The 21054-nt window shown below is 36.6% G+C and overlaps 1 long non-coding RNA gene across 2 annotated transcripts in view; it reads right to left on the bottom strand.

Annotated features, from left to right (window-relative positions):
- LOC111091800 overlaps positions 1–15378 on the bottom strand; it is a 39511-nt gene extending 24133 nt beyond the window's left edge. For both annotated transcript variants that reach the window (XR_005376033.1, XR_005376034.1), the window contains exons 1-2: positions 15191–15378; positions 9612–9663 (exon numbers count right to left, since the gene is read on the bottom strand). This is a non-coding gene — a long non-coding RNA (uncharacterized LOC111091800). The remainder of the gene's footprint in view (positions 1–9611; positions 9664–15190) is intronic.
- Between the last annotated feature and the right edge of the window lie 5676 nt (positions 15379–21054).

Raw genomic sequence — 21054 nt, 5'->3', positions numbered from 1 at the left:
AAATACCTATTGAAAAAAGTCAATCCATAGGAAATATAGTCAATAATAGTATAAATTTGTAAGGTGACAGTAACTATATTTTTTGTGGTGAGAATTTTGTAATGTATACAAATGTTACACCTGGAACTAATATAATATTGTATGTCAACTGTACTTCAATTAAAAAAAATCAATCCGGGGTGTGTAGGTGACTCAGTTGGGTAAATGTCTGACTCTATTTCAGTTCAGGTCATGATTTCAGGGTTGTGAGATCAAGCCCCTTGTCAGGCTCCATGCTGAGCATGGAGCCTACTTAAGATTTCTTCTCTCCCTTTCCCTTTGTCCTCCCCAAAAAAGAAAAAATAAATTCTATCTTTTTTTTGACAAAAGAATAGGTAAAAATCTTGGACTTCTTTCAGTCAGAGAGAGCTAAGTTAGAACCCTGACTCAACCACTTTATATATAAGTGACTTTGGATATAATGCTTATTCTCCCTGTGTCCATAGGGCAAGTGAGGATAATAAAAAAGTATTTATTTCATAACAGACATTTTTAAAGACATATATACACAGTGCTTAACCCAAAGCTTGGCATTTATCTGAAACTCAATAATAGTTACTATTAACTGTTATTTATTTATACAGGTCTGTGTATACCAATTTATTAGGTTGGTGACATAGGTGCTTCTTTCGCTGCAGCTTTCTTAGCTGAGAAGATCCATAGTCCATATACATAAGTGGAATTTATGGGCTCTAGTCAACTAAAACACATTAGCAATGTCTAGGGACCAAAGGAAAGAAAGTAAGTTATTTTCAAAACATTCTGATGAGATGTCATGTGTTTTATAAGTGAGACAAAAGGATATAGGTTGTTGTATAACACGCATCAGCATTCTCTATTCCCTTTGTAACAGAGCAACCAACAAGACATGTGTCTCTTTCAAAAGCAGTCATTATTGAGCAGATACTTTATAAGTATAGCTAAGTGTAGTGCTAGACACTAGAGACAAAAAGATTAAGAAACATATCACCTGTTACCTTCTGGAGTTATAATCTAATGTACTGTTGGATCCTATTGGCCAGTATCTTGTTGAGAATTTTTGCATCCATGTTCATCAGGGATATTGGTCTGTAATTCTCCTTTTTGGTGGGGTCTTTGTCTGGTTTTGGAATTAAGGTGATGCTGGCCTCATAGAACGAATTTGGAAGTACTCCATCTCTTTCTATCTTTCCAAACAGCTTTAGGAGAATAGGTATGGTTTCTTCTTTAAACGTTTGATAAAATTCCCCTGGGAAGCCATCTGGCCCTGGACTCTTGTGTCTTGGGAGGTTTTTGATGACTGCTTCAATTTCCTCCCTGGTTATTGGCCTGTTCAGGTTTTCTATTTCTTCCTGTTCCAGTTTTGGTAGTTTGTGGCTTTCCAGGAATGCGTCCATTTCTTCTAGATTGCCTAATTTATTGGCGTATAGCTGTTCATAATATGTTTTTAAAATCGTTTGTATTTCCTTGGTGTTGGTAGTGATCTCTCCTTTCTCATTCATGATTTTATTAATTTGAGTCTTCTCTCTCTTCTTTTTAATAAGGCTGGCTAATGGTTTATCTATCTTGTTAATTCTTTCAAAGAACCAACTCCTGGTTTTGTTGATCTGTTCCACAGTTCTTCTGGTCTCAATTTCGTTGAGTTCTGCTCGAATCTTTATTAACTCCCTTCTTCTCTTGGGTGTAGGATCTATTTGCTGTTTTTTCTCTAGCTCCTTTATGTGTAAGGTTAGCTTTTGTATTTGAGTTCTTTCCAGTTTTTGAATGGATGCTTGTATTGCGATGTATTTCCCCCCTTAGGACTGCTTTTGCTGCATCCCAAAGATTCTGAACGGTTGTATCTTCATTCTCATTAGTTTCCATGAATCTTTTTAATTCTTCCTTAATTTCCTGGTTGACCCTTTTATCTTTTAGCAGGATGATCCTTAACCTCCACGTGTTTGAGGTCCTTCCAAACTTCTTGTTGTGATTTAGTTCTAATTTCAAGGCATTATGGTCTGAGAATATGCAGGGGACAATCCCAATCTTTTGGTATCGGTTCAGACCCGATTTGTGACCCAATATGTGGTCTATTCTGGAGAAAGTTCCATGTGCGCTTGAGAAGAATGTGTATTCAGTTGAGTTTGGATGTAAAGTTCTGTAGATATCTGTGAAATCCATCCGGTCCAGTGTATCATTTAAAGCTCTCGTTTCTTTGGAGATGTTGTGCTTAGAAGACCTATCGAGTATAGAAAGAGCTAGATTGAAGTCACCAAGTATAAGTGTATTATTATCTAAGTATTTCTTCACTTTGGTTAATAATTGATTGATATATTTGGCAGCTCCCACATTCGGGGCATATATATTGAGGATTGTTAAGTCCTCTTGTTGAATAGATCCTTGAAGTATGATATAGTGTCCCTCTTCATCTCTCACTACAGTCTTTGGGGTAAATTTTAGTTTATCTGATATAAGGATGGCTACCCCTGCTTTCTTTTGAGGACCATTCGAATGGTAAATGGTTCTCCAACCTTTTATTTTCAGGCTGTAGGTGTCCTTCTGTCTAAAATGAGTCTCTTGTAGACAGCAAATAGATGGGTCCTGCTTTTTTATCCAGTCTGAAACCCTGCGCCTTTTGATGGGGTCATTAAGCCCGTTCACATTCAGAGTTACTATTGACAGATATGAGTTTAGTGTCATCATGATATCTATTCAGTCCTTGTTTTTGTGGACTGTTCCACTGAACTTCTTCTTAAAGGGGAATTTTAAGAGTCCCCCTTAAAATTTCTTGCAGAGCTGGTTTGGAGGTCACATATTCTTTTAGTTGCTGCCTGTCTTGGAAGCTCTTTATCTCTCCTTCCATTTTGAATGAGAGCCTTGCTGGATAAAGTATTCTTGGTTGCATGTTCTTCTCATTTAGGACCCTGAATATATCCTGCCAGCCCTTTCTGGCCTGCCAGGTCTCTGTGGAGAGGTCTGCTGTTACCCTAATACTCCTCCCCATAAAAGTCAGGGATTTCTTGTCTCTTGCTGCTTTAAGGATCTTCTCTTTATCTTTGGAATTTGCAAGCTTCACTATTAAATGTCGAGGTGTTGAACGGTTTTTATTGATTTTAGGGGGGGATCTCTCTATTTCCTGGATCTGAATGCCTGTTTCCCTTCCCAGATTAGGAATGTTTTCAGCTAGAATTTGTTCAAATACATATTCTGGCCCTCTGTCCCTTTCGGCGCCCTCGGGAACCCCAATTAAACGTAGGTTTTTCTTTCTCAGGCTGTCGTTTATTTCCCTTAATCTATCTTCATGGTCTTTTAATTGTTTGTCTATTTTTTCCTCAGTTTCCCTCTTTGCTATCAACTTGTCTTCTATGTCACTCACTCGTTCTTCCACCTCGTTAACCCTCGTCGTTAGGACTTCTAGTTTGGATTGCATCTCATTCAATTGATTTTTAATTTCTGCCTGATTAGCTCTAAATTCTGCAGTCATGAAGTCTCTTGAGTCCTTTATACTTTTTTCTAGAGCCACCAGTAGCTGTATAATAGTGCTTCTGAATTGGCTTTCTGACATTGAATTGTAATCCAGCTTTTGTAACTCTGTGGGAGAGAGGACTGTTTCTGATTCTTTCTTTTGAGGTGAGGTTTTCCTTCTAGTCATTTTGCTCAGTGCAGAGTGGCCAAAAGCAAGTTGTATTGGGAAAAAGAGAAAAAGAGAGGAGAGAAAGAAGGAAAGAAAAGAGAAAGAGAAAAAAAAGGGAAGAAAAAAAACGAAAAAAAAAAGAGAAGAAAAAGAGAAAGAAAAAGAAAGGAGAAAAAAGAAGGGGGTGGGGGAAGGAAACAAATCAAAAAGCAAAACAAAACAAAACAAAACAAAAAACAAAAAACAAAACAAAACAAAACAAAACAAAACAAAAAAAGAACCACCGGGGAGTATCTTCTGATTCTGTGTACTTTAAGTCCCTTGGCTTCTCCTGGAAGTTGTCAGTCTAGCTGGTGTTCTGGGGGAGGGGCCTGTTGTGCTGATGTTCAGGTGTTAGCAGTTGGGGGAGCTGCTGTGCCCCTGCCTGGTGCAGGGCTCAGTGGGGGTTGTTTACCCCGTGAGGCCGCAGGAGGAACAGCCCCAGTGGCGGGGCAGCTCTGGAAACCTGGATTCAGCTCCGGCAGGAACTCCGTCTGCAGGGCCTGGAGGCTCCGGGGCGGGGCCGCTGCTCTGCTCAGCTCGGGGCAGGAGCGTCCTCGCTGTCCTGGGCCCTCCCGGCCTCTGCCTGTCCCGGAGGAGGCCGGATCCTGGGCTGTGTCCCCGCGCCCTGTGCTCCGGAGCCTGCGCTGTTGGATTCGCGCTCCCGGGCCGCGCAGCCCCCTCCGCGGAGCCGCCCCCGAGCCCCCCCCGAGCTGCTCCTGGAACCGCGCAGCCCCCTCCGCACGGAGCCTCTTCCTCTGCCCGAGCCCCCCCGAGCTGCTCCTGGGGCCGCGCAGCCCCCTCCGCGGAGCCGCCGCCCGAGCCCCTTCGAGCTGCTCCGAGTCCCGCCGTGCGCGCTGCAGCCCTTAGGGAGCTCGGGGCACTCTCCTGGGCGCGCAGTTGCTCTGTTACTGTCCCGGGGAACCCGAGGGCATCCTCGCCCTCCTGGGTCCTGCTCCAACTCCCCACGAGCCCCTTTCCGCCCGGGAAGGTCGGTGCAGCTCCTGCTTCCTGGAGTTATAATCTAGTAAGTATGGTAGGCACTTAAAAAGTATAACACAACTAAATATACAATTATAAATCATGTAGGAGCTGCAAAGAAAAAGTAAAATCTGCAACTGGGGAGCAAGGAGCATGATCAATCTTCCCAGTTTGCTTGGGGCTATCCTGGGTTTAGCACTGGAAGTCTCATTTTGTAAGAAGTAACTCAGTTCTAAGCAAACCAGGAGAGTTCCTCAGCCCAGAAGTAGAATGAGGAGACCTGATAGAGTAGGAGTCAGAGAAAGCCTCTCTGAGAAGGTGATTTTTATGCTGGGGCATAAAGAAAGAGCAGAAGTTGGCAAAATCAGAATCAATGCAAAAGCATTCCTGGTGATTGAGAAGATGTGTAAGGCCTGCTATGGGGAAGAATTTAGTGAAAAAGGACCAGAAAGGAAAGCTAACTTTGACATGAGGCCAGAAAGGCTGGCAGATCACACTGGGGGAAGGGGGCAGGGGGAGGTGGATTTTAGCTGGACAGCAACAGAAAGATGCTGAAAACCTTTGAGCAGAGGAGTAACCAAGTTCAAAAATCCTGTATAAGCTACTTAATATTTTAAGAGAATCACTCTGACTACTATAGGGAGAAATGATAAGAGAGAAGCAGCAATCTGTTTCAACATGCCCTTCAGGTTATACTGATACACCCCTAAAGCTTGAGAACTACTACTTAAAAAAACAAAATTACCTAAAAAGACATGGGAATATAGTAATAGTATTATTCCACTTTAGAGTCAAGATTCTGGAAAATAAGAGTAGGCCTAAAAAGAGAACAGGGGCCTGTGTTGTTTGTGTTGACAAACGTGATTCAGGTTTTTCAGATTCCATATTACATCACCAACAATGTACTCATGATAGGATAATTAGCAGCTAGGGGGAAATGTATTTAAGCTACAGTTTGAAAGGCAAAGACAGAAATGACAAGTTTAAGATTTCTCAGTAATTACTAGGTAAAATGATGATTGTTAATGAAAAGAAAAACCATAAAAGAGTTTCCAGAACTATGCAAAACCAAAGTTCCTTCTAGTCCTGTATTTCTGTGATTCCACGAACAGAAAGACAATTAAAACCAAATTTTGGAGTATAGTTGATGCACAGTGTTACATTACTTTCAAGTATACAACATAGCAATTCAATATATCTATATGTTATGCTATGCTCACCTCAAGTGTAGCTACCATCTGTCACCATATAATGTTACTACAATACCATTGACTCTATTCCCTATGCAGAAAGAGAATTTTAATTGGTAGTTAACTCTTTAGTATTTAGACCCAGATGATTAAATCTGAATATTCAAAATCCCAGGCTAAAATTTGTCTCAATTTTAATCCAAGGAAGGACACATGAACAGAGAGCTATTACTGAAATTTTATAGGATGAGACTCATGATGTGCAACAGTGAAAGGTACACAGTTTATCAAAAAGAAACATGCAATAGAAAACAGAAGCCTCTGTGCACTGTGTGGGGATTCAAAGCTGAGAGCACATATGGTAGAAAAAATGTATATGTCAAAAAGTAAATGTGAGAGTAACAATGAAAGAATACTAGAAACTCCTAGGCCAGAGAGAGTATATAGATGACACTTTCCTTAGATAAATAAAATAGTTGGTGTCAAGCTGTAGTAACAGTGAGAACACCAAATATCCTTACAACTCTTAGAGGACTTAACTCATCAGGAGAGAATAAAATATGTTTTCTTGCCTTTTAACACCAATTTTACTCTTCAGATAAGAAAAGAAATAACTTGGGAATCTTACTTTGAGTCTAATTTTGACCACCAGAGAAGTGATTTGTTATGTAAATATATTCAAAATTTGAAGACATTTTGCATTGGGGAATTTAATAACAAAAGAATAGAAATACTCATTTCATATTCTTTGGAAGAGCATTAATTTTTTGATGTGAAACTTTATGCCATGTCACTCATTATTCTTAGAAGGCTCTTATACTGGGTAGCTCAGTCGGTTAAGCATCCATCTCTTGATTTTGGTTCAGATCATGATTTCAGGGTTGTGTGATTGAGCACCGAGTCCAGTTCCTCACACCACAGGGAGTCTGCTTGAGATTCTCTCTCCCTCCACACCTCCCCCTGACTCATATTTTCTCTCTCTCTCTCTCTTTCTCTCTCTAAAATAAATAAATAAATTAGTCTTTTTAAAAAATAAAATGTCATCTAAGTCAACTACTTTATTCTGGTGATGAAGCTGTTTTTACATCCAGATAAGATGTATATCTGATTGATCAGGTACTTTCTAATTTAACTGAAGTCTAACTGGATAATGAATGAAGATAGCTTTAAATGTTGCCCTCCAAATATCTGTTAGCCAAGGTTTTACTGAAAATGATGGTTCTCAAACTTTAAGGTATTTTTTCTAATGGAATCAACTGGAAGACTTTAAAACACAGGGTTCTGTGCTCCATCTATAGGATTTTGGTTTTAGTAGGTCTAGGGTGGGGGCTGAAAGTTTGCATCTCTAATTCCCAGATGCTGATGCTACCAGTCCTCTAACCATTTTGAGAACCTCATAGCGAATAAAAGAATATGATGTTGAGCTTCTGTAAACAAACCTTCCCATAAAGCAGGTGAAGTCAGTGGCTCAATCCTCCTCTTTCTGCCTGAAAAGGAGCCACTCTCCAGTCTCTCAATCTTGTCTACACAATAGGAACTCTCCCTGGGAAGTTTAAAAAATATTTCTGTCCAGGTTTTGCTACCCCTGGCTCTGATTGTATGAATCTGTACTTCCAACAAGACAATCAGTTAGTTAAATTTTCAGGCAATTCTATCCTGAAGTGTCAGTGTTGAGAATCACTGACCTTTATGCTGATAGGTCTTGAGTATTTAGCTCTTACACTTGATCCTGTTGGCATCACCACTTAGCAGCTGCCATCTAAGCAACTTAACCTCAAACCTTGAGCTAATTAGGTGGCATGCACTAAATGAGGGGCTAGGCACACTAAATGGGTTCCTTTGTTGTAATAAGAACTAATTAACTATATCACAGTTACCACTGTCTAGAAACCTTGATTTGGAGATGATGGTTCAAATACCAAGCATTTTTACTACCATCACCAACAACAAATAACTGTGTCTTGAACATTTACAGCATATAAGGGGGAAACAATCCCTCGTGTGTACTCTGCAGGTAAAGAGGGAGCTCTGGTTCTCATTCACATGAGCTTAAGTTGTTAGTTTACTGTCAGCATTTTCAGAGATGATAATCTATGTACTGCCCTGGGAAATCCCTGTGAAAAAGTCAAGGTGAGGGCAGGAAAGAATTGTTGCATCTATCATAAAGGAGAGTACACAGTGGGTGCTCAAATATGACTAATTTAAAGTCAGATAATTTTAAGCAAGTGAAAGTTTTTAAATTGTAAGCTCTTCTTTCAACTAAAAATATTTCCCTTGTTTTAAAATCAATGAGACTGTTGATTCTACCTATATTCTCCATATCCAGTACCTAATGCTTCTTTGTTTTTTGCCTTTTTTTTTTTTTTTTGTCTCTGAAACCACTGACTGAATTGCTGCATAAGGATGAGGAAAAAAGGGATCCCTGGGTGGCTCAGTGGTTTGGCGCCTGCCTTTGGCCCAGGGCGCGATCCTGGAGTCCCGGGATGGAGTCCCACGTCGGGCTCCTGGCATGGGGCCCGCTTCTCCCTCCTCCTGTGTCTCTGCCTCTCTCTCAATCTCTGTGTCTATCATGAATAAATAAATAAATAAATCTTTAAAAAAAAAAAAAGGAAAAAAATTGGGAAGTGAATTTTAATTCTACAGTATTCATTTGATTATGAGTTTCTTTCCTTATTTATATGTCCTAAAACAAAACAAAACAAAAACCACTCCACAAATCAATGAATTAGCATACAAGAACACATTTTCATTATATTTTGTTTTTCTCAGGATTGTGTTCAGGAACAAACTGATTGATATTGCTAGAACTGATAAATATTGATAATATGTTATCATCTTCTCAACAATGAAGAAAGATTATCTTCATGGTAGCTGTATACATTATCTATATGCATGTGACATATTTAACCACTGTCATTATAAGAATATCAAATAGTTTTATTAAAACAGTTGATCATATTTGCATCTAGATTAAAGAAAATATATTAATTTATATTTGTAATAAGAAATGGGTATTTTCATAACTACCATGATAAATATTTAAATATATGTAACTGAATTTTCAGGCACAAGTCCTTGATGTGTATTTCTTTAATCTGAACATATTTTTCTTAATTCAATAAAAAACTTTTATAAAAGCAAATAATTTTATGCAAGAAATTTAATGTGCTTACTAAGTACTAAACTTCATACTTGCAACATGAGAGAATCTAAAAGTGCTAAAGAGTGAAGAAAGATCATCTCAGAAACTCAGGAATTTACTTACAGAATTCAGAGTTCTTGGTAAGTGTTATGTTTCTTTCTAAAACCAGTGGAGAATTCATCATTTAACAATGAGCAATAGCCAAAGAAATGCATTTTTGAAAAATGACTAAAGTGTGTACTTTAAATGGACAAGGGAACTTTAATGAGATCTTGTGCAATTTGTGGCAATAGCAAAATAAAAAATGGTAAGCTAGATACTTGTGCATTTATCTCTAAAAAAAGAGAAGAAACTGCACTCTGCGTAAATATCTAATCAAAATTAAGTATGCACAACTGCGCTCTAATTTTGGGGACTCCATTTGTTTATCTTAAGACCTGCACTGGACAGATAGCTTCTTTAATGTGTATATTATGTTCTCTAGATAGCAAATATAGATGCTGGTTTTTTAGTTTTAAGAATTATTTTTTCCGTTTTCTTATTGTCAAAATTACCTATAAATTGCCAGAAGCACCATCAAGTTTAGGTAGTCTGGGTTCTAATAATTAAGCCATGAGATGAAACTTACCTACTTCTATAATACTAGCTCAAGCCCAGCAGAATCAGCAGTGCCAAGCACTCTGGAATTGAATGAAAGAAAGATGTTATTTACTAGGAGATAGAAAGAAGTGCTATATACATTTTTTTCAAGTATAGGGAGAAGACGGTATAGTGAGTAGTGATTCCACAGCTTAGTGATCCACAGAGGTAAAAAAGACAACAGGCATGAGTGGGAATAGGACAAGGTAGGGGGAGAGATGGCAATTGTAAATGTCTTCACCTTGCACAATTTTTATCATACAGTGTATGCTCAATAAAATTTTACTGAATATTCATTTATCATATTCATATTTATGGTATGATTTTAAATTTTTAGAGAAATTGAAAATAGGAAATAAGACTATGCAGATACTAACATAAAAACATTACAAACAAAATACAATTTTAACGACATACACAGAACACAGAATTGCTGATTTTTATTATATCCATTGCTCTTCAATTCAAACTGTGTTTGTTAATACAGAGAAAGCTCTACTTCCTGACTTATTTCCTTAACAGTCTTCCCTGACTGCCTTGCTCTCCAATTACTGATCTTCTATATGGTAATCATTTAAAGAAAAAAATACATTAGATTGTGTTACTTTCCTAGTTATTTTTCCAACAATTTCCCATTGTACTTCGCAAAACATTATATCATGAACTACAAACCTCTGCATTGTTTGGTCTCTGTCTATTCCAGTTTCCCACCTCCATCTCATCTTCCCCTCTCTCCTTGTCCCGTTGCATTTGGACCTTCTTCTCAGTTCCAGAAATATACCAGGCTGTTTCCCACATCAAGGCCTCCAGGGGCACAGCTCACTCTCTTTGGAATATCATACTACACATTCCTCTTTTGGGTCACTAGTCATTTAGGGCTCAGTCAACTGAGACCTCTATGGGGAGACCTTCTCTCATAATCCTGAGTGTAATAGGTCCCCTAGTGTTAATCTCTTTCCTTGCTTGCTGCTGTTCCCCTTCATAGTACTTATCACAGATAGTAATTATGTAATTTAAGTGTTGATGTGGTCATTGCCAGTCTTCTCCCTTCCAGAGGGAATCTCATGAGGGTGGAAACTGCTTCTGTTGGGTTCACCACTTCATAGCCATCATCTAACACAAAGCCTGACATACAGCAGGTGCTCAGCATTTCTAAGATGAGTTTATAACTTGTAGTAAAATAGTGCCAGGATTCTACTTAAATTACCTAGAAAATCTTAGTCTTATAGGTGAAATGACAATTTAATGACAAAGAAAAATTAAATTTCTACTAAATTGTCCATAAAAAGGTAAATGTTACTAAAAAGAACTAGCAAAAATGCAGAATTGGAACAATATGAATGAATCTATATTGTGTCTTTTACGTGAAACCTTAAAGCCAGAATAGGAGTAAAATATTTTATTCACTTAGTTTCTAAAAATTCTATTATGGTAAGAACAACTAACATGAGATTTATCCTCTCAACAAATTTTTAAGTGTACCACACAGTATGATTGACTCTAGGCACGATGTTGTATAGCAGATCTCTAGGATTTATTCATCTTGTTTAACTGAAACTTCATGCACATTGGTTAGTAACTCCCCATTCCCCCCTCCCCTCAGCCTCTGGCAACCACCATGTCACTCTTTGATTCTATGAATTTAACTGTATTAGATACCTCATGTAAGTGGAATCCTACAGCGTGTGCCTTTCTGTGACCAGCTTGTTTCACTTAGCATACTATGCTCAAGGTTCATCCATGTTGTTGCATATTGAAGAATTTTCTTCTTCTTTTTTAAGGCTGAATGAGATTCCATTGAGTATATCACCTTTTCTTTATCCATCCATTTGTTGATGGACATTTAGGTTGTTTCCACACCATGGCGATTGTAAGTGATGCTGTGATGAGCATGAGAGGGCTAGTGTGTCTTCAAGAATCTTGATTTCAATTCTTTTGGATAAATACCAAAAAGTGGGATTGCTGGATCATATAATGATTCTATTTTTAACCTTCTGAAGAATCTCCATACTGTTTTCCATAGTATCTGCACCATTTACATTCCCACTGACAGCGTGTGAGGGTTCTAATTTTTCCATATTTGCATTAACACTAGTCTTTATTCTAAAGTCGCTTTTAAAATTAGAGTTTTTAAAATCTCCATTAATACTTATTAAAACAGTGTTAAATAACTCTTCAATCAACCTCTTCGTCTTCAAAAATTTTTATTAAGGAGATAAGTAAAAATCATATATTCAGCCTTCCACTCCAGGGCAACAAGTATAATGATGATGGTTTAACAATGAAAAGTCAAGTGATAGTTGGCACTTTCAAAAAGCTAGTGTCACAAGAAGGCAAAGTAATTCAAATGGTGGCTCAGAACACAATCACGATTTTCATTTTAAATTTTCAACACAAAATAAGAAAAAAACATGTTTTACAGGATTTCTTTTTCATTTACAAAGACTACTATTTACGGGGAAAAGCAAAATAGCAATTAAAAACTGTTTAACAAATATGGGCAAATGACAGTACAAAATGTTAATAACCAGAAGCACTGAACCATGTGGATTTGGACTCACAAAGTGGCCTTTAAATGATTAGAAAATACAAGTGCTCTTGTCTGCTATTCTGAAGTGCTTTTGTGTAAATCAAGAATTGCAACAAGAGAATTGTTTTTGGCTTCATAAATACTTCCTATGAACTTTTGAAATTCAATCTGTATCTTTGTGTACACAATTACCACAAGAGTAATAACTGCAGATGGTATGTGAACTCTAAATCTCCAGCCTCCTGGGACTTTTCATTCCTAATTTTTGTTACCATAAGTTTTTTTTTTTATCAATATACTACATAAACAGATTCCATTTATAGATATTTTTAAAGCAAAGGAAAAGTCCTATATAATCTCTACTGTCATAATATTTTTGGTTTGCTTATCTAATAGAAAAATGTAGTGGTATGTTCATTTATCTAAAACTTCATTTTGTGAGTTGATTAAAAGAAAAAAGGATGACATGATTCTTCTGAAAGTCTCCATTTTCCTGCTTTGGAGCAGTATCACAATAACAATAATCTATCTATAGATTAGATAGTCTCTTAAACTTCACCTATGACATTTATGATAGGATTTCCTTATCACCCCCACATCAGGGGCTTTCCCAGAAGGCAAATAATGTTAATTAATCTAAGCAATTTTTGAATAAAAGGAGTTTTAGATAGAGCCTGAATGCATAGTGGAAACTAAACCAGCTCCAAATCTACCTAGAGATGAAGGTGATAAGAAGGAAGTGGTATTAGTAGGAGGGCAAGGAAGAGAGAGATTCTCATGAACACAGGCGAAAGCATTGACTAATTATAGTTGGCACCTGTCAGCAGTTTTAAAGTGTTTAGACTAAGTTATATCCATATCTTCCTTAATTTTCTGAGATTATGAAGATTTTGTTGGACACAGATTGAAATAAATGCTTATAAGAGACATGATCAAAGTGTGACAGTACATAAAATATAATAATAAACAATAACCAACAATTAATAGATAAAATTTTCTCATCAGGGGATCTGAGAAGCCAAAAGCTACATACAAAAATAAAACAGCAAAACTATTTACTGTTATTTACTTATATAAATCTGTAGGTTGGGATCCCTGGGTGGCGCAGCGGTTTGGCGCCTGCCTTTGGCCCAGGGCGCGATCCTGGAGACCCGGGATCGAATCCCACATCGGGCTCCCGGTGCATGGAGCCTGCTTCTCCCTCTGCCTATGTCTCTGTCTCTCTCTCTCTCTCTCTGTGACTATCATAAATAAAATAAAATAAAATAAATTTAAAAAAAATAAAATAAAATAAATCTGTAGGTTACAGTCTTACGTTTTGGCAACTAACATTTTATGTATCTTCAGTGAGAACATTATTTCCCAATAAGAGAGTTCAATGTTGATAGTAATGTCAGGAACAAAATGGAAGAACATAATTCTGATTTCTATATATACTTCAATTTTTTTTCTTTTGACTCATAGTCATCTCTTCATTTAAGAGTAATCCTTGTACATATCTCTGTATGATTCCTCCAACTCCATGCATTGAACCCTTCTGTTTCCTGCTCCATTGTTGCCTCAAAGATATCCCAAGACCCCCTAATTTTTGAGTAATCACCTTCCTCTCTCCTTTGTTTCACCAAGAAATTTCACTGAATGTATTCCTCCTGCTTCTAGTTCTATCCCTGCCACTCACTTTCCCTGAAAAGTGAGAGTAGCCTCTTTCCCACCTGAGGCTACTCTCAATAAGGTCTACTACTAATCATAAAATCGAGTTTTCTAAATCCTCATTCTCATGCTAAACATTTTTGACAAACACTTTTTCATGGAAAAAATTCTGCTTCCTTGTCCTTGACATCATAAAATATTGTCTTCCACTGGTTCTTTCTACATTTTGGTGCAGTTTTTTGTTTTGTTTTCTCCAACCTTTTTTCCCCATTCCTTTTCCAGCTCTTGTCCCTTAATTCCAATGCCCCTCATCTTTATCCATTGATTTTCCTTTCAATGCTCTCTTCCTGTATTTCTATAATTTGTTTATTAGTTCAATGAAAATATGCCCAACTATATATCTCTAGCAGCTACGGAATCTTTCTTGGATGTTAAACTGATACACTGAACCCAGTGTTTTCAAACAAGGCATATTCCCCAAACTATATCAGCTCCTAAAAATTTTCCATTTTTTTCTACTCTGTGACTTTTCCATAAATCTTTTTTGTTATGTCCAAGTACCACTCAAATACAGTGGGTTTTTCACAATGCTATTCATATCCATTTCTTTCTGTTTCCTTCTGCTGCCGTGATTCAATTCTAGAAACTTATTAACACAGTCTCTTCAATCTCCCATCCCCTTTGATGCCTCCGCTATCTTGTTATCAAAGTTGACATCCTTCAGTGTAGCTCAGATTATGTGTTCCCTTTACCAAAAACTTTCAATAGTTCAAATAAAGTTCAGACTCCATCATTCATAGACCTAGTTTGTGTGCATAACAAATTACCCAAAACTTAGTGTCAATAAATAACTGGGTTAGGAATCTGGACAAAGTGTAACAGGAATGTCTTGTCTGCTCCACAATGTTGAGTGCCTCATCTGGAAGATTTCCATATTGTGAACAGATTCATCTGAAAGATCAGTCATTCACAGGTTTAGCAATTGGTACTATGTTTCTTAGGCTGACCCTGTTATGTGGTATCTCTGCATGGGATAGTTTGGGCTTCATCACAGCTTAGTGGATGAATTCCAGGGACAAGAGCCTAAAGCAAAAGAGCCAAGCAGAAGCTCTATTCTTTTTATGACCTAGCCTCAGAAATCAAACAGCATCACTTGCACTCTTCTCCATTGGCTGAAGTGGTTTCAAGTTCAGCTAGTCCAAAAAGAAATACAATCTACCTCTTCATGGGGAATGGCAAAGTTCTGGAAGCATAAGCACCACAAATATGATTGTCATCATTTTGGAAAAATACAACCCACTACAGATCTACCTACTTATTGTTAACCTCCATTCTCAGTTGGACATTGCACTAATGCCATACAGGATTTTTCCTTCTCCAACACTTACTTCTCCTTATACATGCATCCTCATCTTCAGATGGAGCATATCACCACTGCTTTCTGGAATTCTGGTCCAAACTAAACTTAGAAAATCAAAGTGGAAGCAGAAAAGCAAAGAAAGATTCAGTGATAGGAGACATACAGAATGGAGAAGAAAAGAGAAATTCACTGTCAATCTGAGGTGAACTCTATCTGCACCTTGAAGGAAGAGACAAAGACAGGTTTCAGATCATCCTTGGGAATCGGTCTATATGGCTGATGAAGTAACAGAATAAACTTTCAGTGATATAACATTCCAACTTTTTTATAGCTTAAGAAACATAACTAAGGGTTTAAATACATTTATTTTTCTACTTGCAAACTCAGCAAATATCAAACACGCTTTCACTTTTCTTCCTCCATACCTCAGCTCTAAACATTTGTTTCATCTGGAGCAAGTGTCTTCCACAAATAAACATGTTGATCTTTTCAGATCTCATTGAAATATCTTCTTCATGAAATCATCTGAAAGGTGATCTCTCTCTTGGGCAAATACACGTAAGCAGTGATTTCCTACATCTTTTATTACACTTACTACTTGTACACTAAAGAACATTTTCTATACCCTTGGAAAGGGTATAGAAATGGGAAGATGCTTGGGAGTAAAAGAATCTCACTTCTTTCTTCCCATGGCACTTTAGACAATGCCTCAAATATATTCACTTCTCAACATAGAGTTGTTGGATGAATGCATACTACATTAATCAAATCTATGAATGGAATTTTGCTGAAAACACACTTGGGATTGTAAGTATCATTTTGGCCCTTGTTTCTCATTTAAAAAAGTATACCAAAGCTGAAAAAGCCATAATTAAAAACAATTACAGTGATCAAGTTTTGCTTTCAGAGGAAGATGAAATTCTTTTAAAAAAGAAAAAGTAAGGTAAAAATAAAATAAAGGTTGTAAAGATGAAGTTTAATCTATAAAAATTCAGGAGACTATATGTTAGGTGAATTCAAGTACATACAACAAATTTTGGTGTACTGTTTGAAAGTCCTTGAAATTTAAAAAATAGTAAAATCATGATAAATAAGATAAAAATTTGGATATGTGGTTAAACTTTTTCCACTACGTTATAATATAAAGTATGACCAAGGTGGCCTAAATGTTCCACTCAACTTGACAAAACTTTAGGTAGTTTTCTTCCTGACAGTAAGCCGCGGTCTCCCTTTCCTTAAAGCATTTACTTTAAAAACATGCAATTATAAATTCTTTCTCTGCCCTTTTAAGATATAAACCTATTTGTCAGTTTTACAACCTACGAGTGCCTTTCCCAAGGCCAATGGAAGGTATTCCCTCGAAATGTAATCAACAGGAAACATAACGCTCCTATATCCCAATTTCTGTGGTATAGTCCGGAGCCTAACTTCAATAAGTGACAATTAGCAAACACAGATGGCCTAATTACACTGACCAACCAGCCATTTAACATTCTCCACTGCTTTTTCACTAGCTAACAAGTGGTTAAGTCTCCTGTCTTCTGTTTCAATGGGAGTCGATCTCTCTCTCTTATTCCAATAATCTTGAATTATGAAGTCTTTTTTGTCTGTTTAACTCCATCAGGTGCTATTTTTCTTTGACAACTGTCACCTAAAAGAATTATTAGCTTAATTTATGCATGTCAGATTTAGAAAAAAATGTTAAGAAAACCAAGGTGTTTTTTTTTTTCTCTAAGCCATTGTAAATTAGTTTGTCTCATTAAAGACAAATCTATATCTTTTAGTAACTTGCCCTTCAGTGTTATCATCAAAGAAGATTGGGCAGAAGTGGACGGAATGCTGAACCCAGGATAGAATTCATTTTTTCAGTCATTTTTCCATCCATTCCACAAAATATTTTTGGCATCTTCTAACTACTAGGCACTATGAATGGGCATTTACTATTAAAAAGATGATAATATCTGGTCTCCTCCCACATGGACCTCACAATGCAGTCAGAGGTAGCAAGCTGTAAATGGTACATTACAGTACAATGTGACAAATGCTCTGATGCCCGCAGTTATTCCAGCCTCATCCTTGTCACATGCCCCAGCTCTGCATGGACAGTACAGCTTTCCTTTGCGCCTTCTGAGGCAGCTCAATCCCAAAACCAATCAGCAGGGGACTTAATGAAGAGAGAGGCAGAGTTCACAACTTATGTTGTGCTAGCTGCTTTGCTTCTAGTTTCCAGGAGAAATACTCTCCATCCAGGTGAGCATATTTCTGAGATTTGTTTACTGACTACTCAAAGATAAAAACCTTTTTTAAGATACTCCTCTGACCCTTTTGTTAATTTAAATGTCTCTTCTATTTCTTACGCTTCAACCAATATAGATGATGAAAAGCAATTAACCTTCACTCATTCTGACCTTGAGTAATTCGTATGTTGACACTAGAAACTGATATTAATAGATGGTATTGCCATTTAGAGCAGTTAAGAAATCATCTTTCTCAAAACTAATATTCTATCATCTAATTGTTTCAATTTTCAGGAAGATAAAATTCCAGAAATCATAGAACTCACAACTATTATTCACCTTTACAATGGAATTATATATCTACTTTGAAAGAGTTTTGTTGATACCTTTCTTGCTTGGGAACAATAAGAGACAATCTTTTCCTCTGTCCTTTGTTTACTGATTTATTGGGCTTGTTGCCATGGTGACAAATCCATAGCTCCCAGGAGATCACTGTTTTGAACTCTGAATCTTTTGACCCTCTGAAACCAGCAACATAGAAAAGGTAGAAAAGCAACCTTTAAAATCCCTCAAGTGGACCAATTTATGGAAATACATGTTCTGATGTGCTCCAAACTATATCCAGTGTAAATCTCTAGTATTTTAGAGAGAAAAACACAAATAGGCTCTGTGCCTTGAATTATCAAACTATTATGAGATTAGTTTTATAAAAAATTCTGTTAAAACATGTCCCCAAACCTTCATGCATAACTTTGACCTTAGAAAAGGCATCAGGATCAACTTTATAGATATTTGATATTTGAGGTAAAGGCATGTAGAAATATGTAGAAAATAGGTCTTTTCCTACAGTAACCTTACAATTAATTTGCATATTAAAATAAATTTGTAAGTAGAAAATACAATCCGTCCTTGAACAATGTGAAAGTTGGAGGCCCCAACCCCCACAAAATAAACAAATCCCTAAACACTTAAACTTCTAATAGCCTACTGTTGACCAGAAGCCTTACTGATAAGTCAATTAACACATATTTTGTATGTTATATATATATATTTTTTTTTAAGATTTTATTTATTTATGATAGTCACAGAGAGGGGGGGGGGCAGAGACACAGGCAGAGGGAGAAGCAGGCTCCATGCACCGGGAGCCTGATGTGGGATTCGATCCCAGGTCTCCAGGATCGCGCCCTGGGCCAAAGGCAGGTGCCAAACCGCTGCGCCACCCAGGGATCCCTATGTTATATATTTTATACTGTATCCCTACAATAAAACAAGCTAAAAAAGAAAATGTTAAGAAAATCATAAGGAAGAGGGAATACATTCACAATACTGTACTGAAAAAACTACATGTAAGTGGACTTGTGCAGTTCAAACCCATGTTGTTCAAAGATAACTGTATGGAAAAGAAAAATAAATACTACCTATAAATAATGACTTTGATTTTCTTAATAAAAGAGATATGGTCTTTAAGTTTAAAGTACAGATTAGGGTAAAATGAATTAACCAGATTGCAGCATATATCATTCTTTTACACATTTATTTATTAACTCATAAAATATTTGTTGATCTCCTACAAACAAAAGGCAAGTTTACCTGGTAACTAGAGTGAATGAGTAAGGGAGAGGGGGGTAAAGGGAAGTGAAGCAGGAGTTAGATCTTGTAGAGCCTTTAAGGGTATTTTAAAGTGTCTGAATTTATTCAAAGTACAGTGGAAGTCATTGCAGGGCTTTAAGCAGGAGAGTAAACAAAATCAGATTTGCATTTCTAAAAGTAGCTGCTGGATATTTTATTATTTACAGCTATAATTTGATTATATTTTTAGAAGCAATTTAATTTTGCACAATTTTGTATGATTTGGACATTAAAATGGATGGATCATCCATGCATAATCCCAGTGATTGCTGGAACCAATTGTATGTCTAGACAGGACATCGATATGAATCACCTTAATTTTTGTCTGTCCTAAACTTTGACTATTGTAATGCTGTGGATGACAACAATGATGATTGAATGGTACCACTGCTAACAGTAGATACCATTTATCAAGAATTCAGTATGTTGCAGACACCATACTAAATGCATTGTATTATATATTACATTTAATCCTTATAAGAACCCCATACAATGTCCGTTTTATAGATGAGTAAGCAGTCTTAGAATGATTAAGAGGCCTTCAAGCAGAGTAGATAATGAATTAGGAGTTGATCCAAGATCTAATTCCGTAAAGTAAACTCTTAGCCGTTGTACTTTTCTGCTTTGAAATGTGATTTTAATTAGTTTCTTTTAGAAAATTTGAATCCAACTATTTTTTAAGGTTACATTTTCTCCAGTAAATAGATATAATAACAGTATTTTATTTTGAGTAGAAAATGTATCTAGAAACCTATTAGTATTCTTTTTTTTTTCTTTTTCCAATATATAACAGTAGAACTACAACAATGGCACTGCCATTAAATCTACTGCGTTTTGGTCAAGACAGTACTTGGAAGTTATACTGATCCACTGAAATATGTTATTTTTTTCTTAAGTATCAACAAAACAAATCTATTATTAAGTCAATAATACTTCAACCAATAAGAAAAAAGAAAAATTCAAAGAAAATAAACCTGCTATAATGTTTTCTGTCCTGATTTACACTGTGCCAACTTTCAATAAGTCAGGAAGATAGTGATTCACATTTTATTCTTTCTCCAAAGTCTAACAAGTTAAAATTCTTAAATTACTAAATGTATCTCTCCTTAATAGCTAATTCGTCTGGTGTCTTTCTCCCAGAAAGACTAGAGCCTAGAATACAGCCAAAAATAACTGTTTTTCCTTAAAAAAAATAGTGCTGTTACTGCTTCCATACCAGCCTTAAGCATTCTTCAGGAACTCCAGCCAGCATATCACAGAAAATACATCTTCATTTTTTGCAATTTGACTTTTACTTAGAATTTTATAAGTATCTTTTAATTATTTTTGCTCTCTGTTCTAGCAAGAATCTTCTAATATCTACTATACAGTCTGTTTTTTCTTTAATAAACCTAATAATCATATTTTTCCATATTCATTTCTTTCTCTTGGCTCTCTAACACTGACACTCACATCACCACATGTTGACATCATCCATCCACACACATTGATTTGGGGGGAAAGCAAGAAAATAAGAAAAAAATATCAAATGACTCTTCAGCTTTTTGATTCTCAGTAGGTTCTTTCTGATGACTCCTTTAATAGCTGTGTGATTAGTTTAATATTTGGAAAAAAGACAATAAGCTGCTGCAACTCTCATTTTATGATGATGCAAGGTTAGCTGTCAAATAACAGAAGTGGAAATTCATGGCAAACTTTCAAGATGTTTAGTTTGGGCTAAAGAAAAAAAGATAAATTATTCCAAGCCTCTCTCTTTCACTCCAGCACACATATACTTTGGAAAGATAGGCTGTCAATCACTCTTGAATGACTCATTATTCAGTCACTTCTGTGCCTTCACTCAAATATTATTCTAAATGATTTCAATGTATTAAGTACCAAAAGGATGACATAGCTCCTTCTTGCAAAACACACAGATTTTAGGAGGAAAGAGATAACATGACACACATACCACAGTACCAGGCTGAGTAGAAGTTCATGAATAGAGGTGCAGAGTTTCATATTAAACCAGAGAAGGAAGAGTTCA

This window comes from Canis lupus, chromosome 22 (genome assembly GCF_011100685.1).
Source record: "Canis lupus familiaris isolate Mischka breed German Shepherd chromosome 22, alternate assembly UU_Cfam_GSD_1.0, whole genome shotgun sequence".
In the NCBI taxonomy this organism is placed as follows: domain Eukaryota; kingdom Metazoa; phylum Chordata; class Mammalia; order Carnivora; family Canidae; genus Canis; species Canis lupus.
This window is presented reverse-complemented; position numbering and strand designations above follow the sequence as displayed.